The sequence below is a fragment of the Frieseomelitta varia genome, unplaced genomic scaffold, assembly GCF_011392965.1.
Source record: "Frieseomelitta varia isolate USP_RPSP 00005682 unplaced genomic scaffold, Fvar_1.2 scaffold_370, whole genome shotgun sequence".
Lineage (NCBI taxonomy): Eukaryota > Metazoa > Arthropoda > Insecta > Hymenoptera > Apidae > Frieseomelitta > Frieseomelitta varia.
The window spans coordinates 80,791-90,946 of NW_025110113.1; the positions used below are offsets into that span (position 1 = coordinate 80,791).

Below are 10,156 nucleotides of genomic sequence, written 5' to 3' on the forward strand. Positions count from 1 at the left end.
AAGTAACAAATAAAGCAAAGTAAGTGAAGTCACAGCTAAGAGGTTAGATTTCTTGAAGAAGTAAGAGGTTATAAATATTTAGAAAAGACATAAAATGAACTAGTACTTCAGTCTAGTCTCAAAATATTCTAATATGTCTGAAATTTACCAAATATGTTTCATTTTTCCCAAAAAATTTAATTCAAGTAACAAATAAAGCGAAACAAGTGAAGTCACAGCTAAGAGGTTAGATTTCTTGAAGAACTAAGAGATTATAAATATTTAGAAAAGACATAAAATGAACTAGTACTCTAGTCTAATCTCGAAATATTCTAAAATGTCTGAAATTTACCAAATATGTTTCATTTTTCCCAAAAAATTTAATTCAAGTAACAAATGAAGCGAAATAAGTGAAGTAAAGTCGCAACTGAGTAAGAGGTTAGGTTTCTTCGAGAAAGAATTCGCGGCGTCGCGCTAACACGATGGAACCAAAGAGAGGAGTAAATCTATCATGATAGCCTCGAAATGGCACGTTTATCTCGGCGATCTTGTAATGCAAATGGAAAGCTAACCGTTTGAATTACCTCAAGTTAATCAAGTTAAATGACGTGTCACTTCAGGCCGTTTCATTTTCACTCTGGCGTCATTAGAAATTAAAACGAGAGTAAACCAAAGGTTTCAAGCCGGCCAACATCATAAAAAACGATAACTGTTCATCGTCGTTCTATTTGTTGGCTCTTCTAACCAGTCCGAGCGGTATTCGACGTTTCGTGTCTCAAGACCGAGAGGCGAGGTCGAGCGAAATAAAAAACGAGTCGACTGCCAGCCCGTAGCATGGCACCGCAAAGGATTAATAACAATTTCACGACTATTAAATAACACGCTTGCGAGTCGAAAGCAGCGAACTAACGCAGACAGTAGAGCAAGCAAAGTTTTCAGGTATCGAGTGTCAAACTGATATTACCTCAGTGACTCACGATTAAAGATAGAGTATTAGTTTCAAGCTTTCACAATTGATAACCGATAAAACAGTCGTACCGTAGACGTGTATGGTCGCTCTGTCGCCATCTTGGCCAATAACTTGCGTCTTTAAAAATTTATTATCTACCAAATTTATCAACCGGTTAATAAAAATAATTATGGAAACGGGTTTTTTTTCTCTGATGAAACTCGAAACTCTACTTTCTTCGAGAAATGTAGCTCGCATAAGTGGGAAATATGTTTGGTCTTTTTTTTTTTTTCTGCGTCATCTTAGACATAATTCGCCGAAAAAAAGTAGCTCGCACGACAGTCACCGCAGATAACGCGGGCACGAGTAGCAGTAAATGGGACAGTCAACTTCGTAGATACACTGTTATATAAATCTCGAAACTGTGAAGTGCCACATCGTCGCGACTCGCTTTGTTTATTGCTGTCTACAATTTTTTGGGACGACCTCAAATTTTTAATTGAATTAAACCATTTCCAATGTATGATAGTTAACTACCAGAGTGATCAAATTGACTAACTTACAATTTTCTATTGGGAAATTTTATATATTAGGTACTATTATATCGAATGATTTTTATGATAATAAAAATATATTAATAGAAACTTGCCTTCTTTATTGTATTATTAATTCTTTCTGGTAACTTGCACTTTTGCACACAAATTGATACTTTATTCAATTAAAATGATTTAATTAATTTACTGTCTAAACCCTCTTTTTAATTAATTATCCAAGAATTTTATAATCACAGTTTTTACATTTTTACTCCACTTACTCTTGAACATACTACATTCTGATTCAAAATAAAATATTATTTTATTAAATTTTTTATTATTTTATGATAAATTTTATAAAATTAAAATTATTTTATATTAAAATTTTATTATTTTATAAATCTAAACAACGATACATAAATCAAATTTAAGTATACCTTTATCGTAGATTATTATCAAATTGAATAACAGACTAGAAGAAGAATGTCCATCGAAGCTAGCTCTTTTATTTTTAAAAAGAGGAAGAAGATGCCCAAATGATCACTCACTTCACTTCGTTTCTCAATGGAGCTGATTAAAAACTTACTCGTACGAACATAGTCCACGTAGAATATTTTCTCAAACTATAATATACGACGTGGTTTCCTTCTGTAACTAATGTGAGGCTCCCGACCTGTGAAAACCGACTTCTCAACATGCACGCGCACACGCAAGGTCTTACTACCTTTTACCTACTCAACTGGTTTGTTATGATCATAAGAGACGGTAAATTATAACGTTCTCAAGGTATTTTTCAATCACGTTTTTTTAATACGCGCAGAAGCCATGCTGTTTCGTGTCGGTTTTATTGTTTTCCTTAAACTGATTGTGAGTAGTTCACGAAAGGACTGTTCAAAAGAGGCGTGCATATTTTTCCACGTGTACGTCATTTACATTGTCGCGTATAAAATTATTACTATACGTTGTTGTACATACAATTTCGTTGCATAAAATTGTCAAGTTTTATTTATTACTGTCGAAAGTTTATTATTATTTTATGACTGAATATTTTACAATTAATTTTAATTATTTAAAATTACTTGAAATTACATAAATTATTTATTATTTATTTAAGATTATTTGATTACAATTATTTATTATTTATTTAAGATTATTTGATTACATTATTTTATGACTGAATATTAAATATTTTACAATTCATTTTAATTATTTAAAATTACCTAAGATCATATAAATTATTTATTATTTATTTAAGATTATTTGATTACAAGTTTATAATTATTTTATAATTGAATATTAAATATTTTACAATTAATTTTAATTATTTAAAATTACTTAAGATTTCATAAATTATTTATTATTTATTTAAGATTGATGCTTGATGTTTGAATATTTTATAATTCATGTGATTATTTGATTGTTCCATTATAATTACTGTGCTGTAAGTAGCCAACGCTGTTCGAACCCAAGAAAAGATAAATGATTCAGTGAAAGGTATTAAAGACCGAAAGACCGAACTTTCATTCGTGACCAGTGGCTAAAGTACTAAATGGGTACAGCGGAATAATTGATTCATGCTGGTGAATATCTACAACTCTGTACATGCATGTCAGTTTAATAACCTCGTCTGGTCAATACAAATGGCAGCACCAGAATTGTATACCCGATAGACAAGCATTCAACTATTTTAAACACCGGTTCAATTGTCGCTGGCTCGGTTATGGTCTAGACAGTAGCAAAGGTTGCGTAACATTTATTAATAAGTAATACGTATGTATACGCACGATCTAGGATCCATGAACTTTCTCGTAACTCAATTCTAGCCCCAAAACTACGTTCGAAATTCCTTCAACGCTAGAACTACCGATGACTAAAATTTCCAACGGAAGCATTAAAAAGTAAAAACAAGTGGAGAAGCTTCAATAATACAATAAAATACACTACACTGATTTTTCGAGAGATCATTTAAATTTTTAAAAATACATTATTCTATGCCTACAAATTAATATAATAATAAAATATAATAAAATAATAATAAATTATAAATTATAAAATAATAATAAATTATAAAATTTCTAACAATAAAAATTCTTTATAATATAGCTTTGAAATACAATAAATTACGCAACACTGATTTTTCGAGAAATCATGAAAATTTTTAAATACACGTTATTTTATGCGTGAATAAAATTTCTAACTTAAAATTCTTTATGACACAACTTTGTAATAGAATGAATTACACTAAACATGTTTTATGCCTAAATAAAATTTCTAACAAAAATTCCTTTTAATACAATAAATTGCACATTTCTCGAGAAGTCGTTCGAACTTTTAAAAATACACCACGCCTAGTAAAATTTCTAACAAAAATTTTTCGAATAACACTCGAATCCGATAGATACATGCGTGATTTTAACCACTTGCGCTGGCAACTGATTGCGGACCGTAACGAGTGACCAAACGGTACACAACAATTGGTCGCTTTCTTTTTGTCGATGATGATATCACCGGACAGAAATGATCGAGAAGTAATAAATTTCTTATTTGTTTCGCCTTTCTTTACAAAATTACATTTAGTTTGTATTAAACTGAACAAAATTATATCAGTTTACATTAACTTTTAACCAGTTGCGTTGGCAACTGATTGCGGACCGTAACGAGTGACCGAACCGTATACAGTAATTCCGACATGGCGGAGTACGTAACATAACCTAAACGTCTCTCAACGAAGTTTCATCTGGAAGGCAAAGTTCTGCTATATTTCGAGATCTGGGCGTGGTCCCTAATCTCGCCGTAATCACGTTCATTTTGCAAATGCCGGGCACTGATCGGTAACCGATTCCTCGCATCGCCGGGGCCATTGTGTCGAGTTTTCGACCGCGGTCGTGTACAACCGCTGATTGTAATCTTCTTACACGGTGATTTAAGTGCTATGAGACGCAGAGACGAACGACCGAGGTGACGTCGTTAGGCTCGGTCCCTTCGTGTTAGTTTCGTCGCCAACCAAAGTCGGCTTTAGCTTCACTAAGAGAAAGCTCCTCGCGTTCTGCTGTCGCCGATCTTTCGATCGCCTTTCTGGCTTTATGAGGCGTTGTCGCGCTCGATTTCAATATCGGATTTTCTCTCAACGACGACGATTTAATATCTCACGATCAGGCTAATTCCGAATTATATACAAGCAACAAAATTTCGACAAACAGCTTCGCAGACTATCGTTGCGTTTACAGTAAATATGGGTGTTTTGAAAAATTTTCAAATAAAGTTATTTCAGAAATGACCCACTTGCAAAACAACGGAATTATGTTATTAAGTATTTCGTGTCGAGATTAGATTAATTTATTTCCAATTAAATAATTTATTTGTTATTTCGTGATCAATTATTTATCATCTGCCAAGATCTTTATTTGCTATTTGATTTTGATAGAAATATAAACTGGTATAACGTCCAATGTTCATATTTATTATACTACACTTTGATTTTCATTGATTACTCTTTTTTTTTCATTTGAATATTTTTTGAATTTATTTTGATCGTTACTTCAAAGACAAATTTATCAATTATTTATCATCTGCCAAGATCTTTATTTGATTTTGATAAAAATATAAACTGGTATAATGTTTATATTTATTACACTACACTTCAATTTTCATTATTCTTTTTTTTCATTTGAATATTTTTTGAATTTATTTTGAATGTTACTTCAGAGACAAATTTTCAATCATCAAAGAAACATCGTTAAAATAGTCAGTTCTTCAGTTTATTATCTTCCCAATTATTCGCGTAGCTTCAAATTCCTTTAGGTGACGTTGAAAAATACTAAAAATCGTTATTTCAGCAATTTATTCACAAATTGTTGTTCAGAATAAATTTCGCCCAGATCTGGTGTTTACAGAGTACACAGACAGATGGAAGTATTCTGCGAACCGTGAGATTGGCTGCGTACGACGCGCCACGTTAATGCGAAGGATTAGCACGGGGGAGAAACGAGATGGTGATATTTCTCTGTGCATATCGAGTGGATCGACGTTGAACGGCCGACGGGATTGTACGGGATTTGTACGAGTGGCAAACTGTCCGTAGGTTAATTTTGGCCGCACATGTATTCTTTAGCGTATTAAAAACAAACGTGTAGCTCTTCGACCAATTTATGGGGTTATCACGCAGTTACGACAATCAGAGTAACGATTTGGTCACTATTCTGAGATGGCAATTTAGATGGAAAAAAAAGTCACTTTTTTTCCTCTTTTTCAGAGCTGTCCAAAATAACCTGTGAGTCATTGCGCATACTCCTATTTAATTTTCCTAAAATATCGGCCCTCGTCCATTAGCACCAAAGCCACTATTAGTTTCTACATCCTCCGTAAATATTATTTCCCAGTTTATATTCCACTTTTTTGGTGCTGTATTTGTAGAACTTTTTAAAGTTACAGTAATAAATATTAGGCTTTTGCGTACACTAAAATCTTAACTGAGTTTAGAGGTTAAGACATGGCGGTTACTGCGCATGTCGTTTATACAGCGGTTACTGCGCATGTCATTTATACAGCGGTTACTGCGCATGTCATCCGTAACGAGTAACGCTGTTTAATTTGTTGCAGGACAATACGCGAAAGGGGAATATCGAAATAAGAACATAAGAGACAAATACGATTTTACTCACGATATCTTTTCCAAAAATCTTTTCAAACAGAAATTTACAAATAAATGGCCCTGCTATGCCAATTAGCGCCTCTGATCCTCCTACCAATCCAGCGTCATAAATTTTCATTGTGTCGTGCAACGCGCGCAAGTAAGCTGTCGCGAGTAACGAGCGTAAAATTTGTTGATTACGCTGACACCGCGATATGCGAAACGCTCGTACTTATTACACGCTGTTTCACGGCGAGTCAAAAAGTACTTGGCGAGGGAATAAATACAAAGTCTATTGTTCCGTGACTTATGTTACCTACATATGTCCCCCTCCCCTCCCCCTCTCCTTTATATTGTGCATTATATCATCGTACTGTTTGTGCTCCGTCACAATGAAAATAGCCCCGTTGTAAATCGCGTTGCGGCGCGGCAATAAAGCATCATCGCAGGGACATCCGGGCAACGCGTAAAGAACTGGCGCCCCCCTCAACTGAATCATCCCTTTGTCTTTAACAAAGTCTGCGAGGTACGGCGACGATACGCGTTTGCTGTAACAGACGCGTGATAAATTGCTCGAAAGTGCCACGAAGCTGTCAAAAATTGGACTTTCGAAAGGATTCAATTAGACAAAGAGTGACAATAGAGGCAGGAAGTTTCGCTTCTCGAACAATGACCGAGTCTGTTGCAATACCAACTCTCACCATGTACTGTCCCATATTAAGTAACGTCACATTTTTGGGTGTAAGATCATAGACATCTTTTTATAAATGAGAAGAAAATTTTAGTCAGCGACATATTGTCCATTGTTTTGTTCGACTTGTTTCTAATTATTTCTGTTCACTGTCCTTTCCCTGCAGACACACGTCTTCTGGCATTTTGCAAAATACTCTGGAGAATTTTTCTTCCCAATACTTTCGTTCTCGATCACTCGATCGCGCTTCGTAGCTTCGAGGGATGAATCAAAAAAGCAGGATTCTCGAATCAAGCTTCAGCAGACGTGTACTCAAGAAGGAAATGGCCCCTCCGCGGCACAATTTTCGCTTTCGAGAGCGAAACAGCTTTCTCAGACAGTGCTTTCTCAGCTTTCAAAGACAGAAATACGGAATCAACGCAAACATAAACCTGACTTCTCAAAAAGACATACAAAGAGTATTAAAATATCTCAAAAACATAAACTACTACACACATATCTAATGGCACCGGCGTCGCTAATGACCTCGCTGTCGATGCGACATTAAAGAAAAAGAAGAAGAAGAAGAAGCTTTCTCGAATGGGGACGGGACTTTTCGAATTGTTCCAACTATCAGTCAGTTATACACCTCGAGTCGATTCGATATGCGCGAGAATAATGCCTCGCTTCGGTCGGTCTCGCCATCGAAGCGGACAAGTTCGCTTCATGGTCCGCCGAAGCTGACATCTTCTCCTTCAGGGAAAGGGGACGCGCGAACATAATCGCCAACAGCCACGTGAGAGAGAAAGAAAGAGAGAGAGAGAGAGAGAGAGAGAGAGAGTGAGGCCGAGGACGTGAAGTGTTCAGTCATCGGTCGACTTGGCCGCGCGTAAGGCGCCCGCTGCGGCAACGTGTCGCCGACGATATTCGTGAAAGTCACTTACGTCGTTGCTTCTTACCCAGCCGTAAAGGGTATTCGGTGACGTCAACTTCGATTACAGCCAAATTCAATGGCAAGGTCTTTGGCCTCGCCACCTTTCTCGATATTAAGGCCAAAGGCAGCGAGAAAAGTCTGCCGGTGTGTCCGACCTGGTCAGCCTTGGCCGCTGCGTCTCACCAAGGTACCGTGTATATTTGTGCCAAAATTGTAAAAAAAAAAAAAAAAAAAAAAAAAAAAATATCTCACCATGCATTAATTGTAAAAAAAAAAAAAAAAAAAAAAAAAATCTGGGCCATCGTCCATTACTTTTCATCTTGCTACAGGAGACAATAGTACAGCGATAAATGAGAGATTCGTCGATCTCTAATTAAGGATTCTTGTTAACCACTTGCGCTGACAAACTGATTGCGGACCGTAACGAGTGACCAACACCGTATACAATAATTCGTCGCTTTCTGTTTTAAATTTGTCAGTATGATATCACTGGATAGAAATTATTGAGAAGTAATAAACTTATTATTTGTTATGCCTTTCTTTACAAAATTACATTAGTTTCTATTAACTTTTAACCACTTGCGCTGACAAACTGATTGCGGACCGTAACGAGTGACCAAACAGTATAATATAACAATTTGCCGTTTTCTTTTTGAACTCGTCGGTGATGATATCACGGGACAGAAATTATCAAGAAGTAACAAATTTATTATTTGTTTTACTTAGATACACTTAAAACTGAGAAAATATTACAGTTTTGAAACAAAAGATTCTCGACGTGCGTGACACGTCATTTCAGCGCGAGAGGTTAAGTTCACCGATTCCCGGTAAATCGGGTTCAAATTCAATCGTTTCGATTTTGTTGAGTTGAATAATAATTTCGCGTTAAATGATTGTAATTATTAAGTTAAATAATTATACGACCATAAATGTACAGGTAAACAAATACAGGTACAACTGTTAATCCCTTAACCACTTGCGCTGGCAACTGATTGCGGACCGTAACGAGAGACCAAACCGTATACAACAATTCGCCGTTTCCTTTTTGAACTCATCGGTACAATGTTACTGGATAGAAATTATCAAGAAGTAGCAAATTTATTATTTGTTTTGCCTGAGTTATACTTAAAACTAAGAAATTATTGCAATTTTGGAACAAAAAATTCTCGACATGCGTGACACGTCATTTCAGCGCGAGAGGTTAAGTTCATCGATTCCCGGTAAATCGGGTTCAAATTCAATCGTTTCGATTTTGTTGAGTTGAATAATAATTTCGGCGTTAAATGATTATAATTATTTAAGTTAAATAATTATACGACCATAATTGTACAGGTAAACAAATACAGGTACAACTGTTAACCTCTTAACCACTTGCGCTGGCAACTGATTGCGGACCGTAACGAGAGACCAAACCGTATACAACAATTCGCCGTTTTCTTTTTGAACTCATCGGTACAATGTCACTGGATAGAAATTAATGAGAAGTAATAAATTTATTATTTGTTTTGCCTATTCTATTTTATTTAGATACACTTAAAACTGAGAAAATATTACAGTTTTGGAACAAAAGATTTTCGACGTGCGTGGCACGTCATTCCAGCGCAAAAGGTTAAGGAGGATTCTAACCTACTTATTGAGGAGGATCTAACCTCCTTAACCATATTAAGTTTAGTACCTTAGTTAAGTACCTTAACTACATTTGACCAATAAGTTCGTGTGGTTTTTTTCTAAATAAATAACACGAAACTTTTTCATATTCATTCGAGAATGTACTGATCATTTTGATCCATTACTCTTTGCCAACTTTATAATTCTGTGTCTTTCGCGGCAAAGAACTGATCCCATTTTTCTCAAAAAAAGAAATTCGGGAGAAACCCCCACTCGTTGGCTAGTAAAACCTAATAAAACTGCCTGATAACAAAATTGAGACTGAAGGCAAATTTATTATTAAGCCCGTTCTCAAAGAACGGATAACTAGATAACCAAAATGCCGAGCTTGAAGAGGTGCCGCGTCGCGAAGACAATTGAAAGCAATTTACGAGGCAGCGTGATTTAAGAAGAGCAAACGAGCGAATTGAAAAGGGGGAATTCTCCACGCGGCGGCGACAATCCGGTGGTTTAATTTTCGCGTGTTGTTGTCGCGCGCGAGAGGAATCTCTCTGCTTATCTAATATCTCGTGTTCCGTGCGTACAATGGCGCAGCCCCCAGAAGAATAATGCGCGCGAACGAAGATAAAAGAGGCGGGGAAGGGGGGGGGGGGAATGAAAGGAACGAGAGACCCGAGGTGAGAATAAAAGAAGCACAGGGGAAACGTACATAAGTGCGGGATAATTCTGGAGATCGGAGAGTTAAAAGCGTGGGTGAGGATCAAGATAAATCATTTACACGCGCTTTTATACCGTGCCGCGTGTTTACACGCCTACGAGGAGGCTCGTGTATTAACGATACCCTGACTATGAA

The 10,156-nt window shown here is 36.1% G+C and overlaps 1 long non-coding RNA gene across 3 annotated transcripts in view; it reads right to left on the bottom strand.

Moving 5' to 3' along the window:
- LOC122530982 overlaps positions 1-2,245 on the bottom strand; it is an 83,035-nt gene extending 80,790 nt beyond the window's left edge. Inside the window, exon 1 of one of the 3 annotated variants that reach the window (XR_006307162.1) lies at positions 2,048-2,245. This is a non-coding gene — a long non-coding RNA (uncharacterized LOC122530982). Of the gene's footprint in view, positions 1-563; positions 633-1,898; positions 2,022-2,047 lie in introns of those variants that run through there. The other 2 variants (XR_006307164.1, XR_006307163.1) reach the window with 2 other exon arrangements.
- Between the last annotated feature and the right edge of the window lie 7,911 nt (positions 2,246-10,156).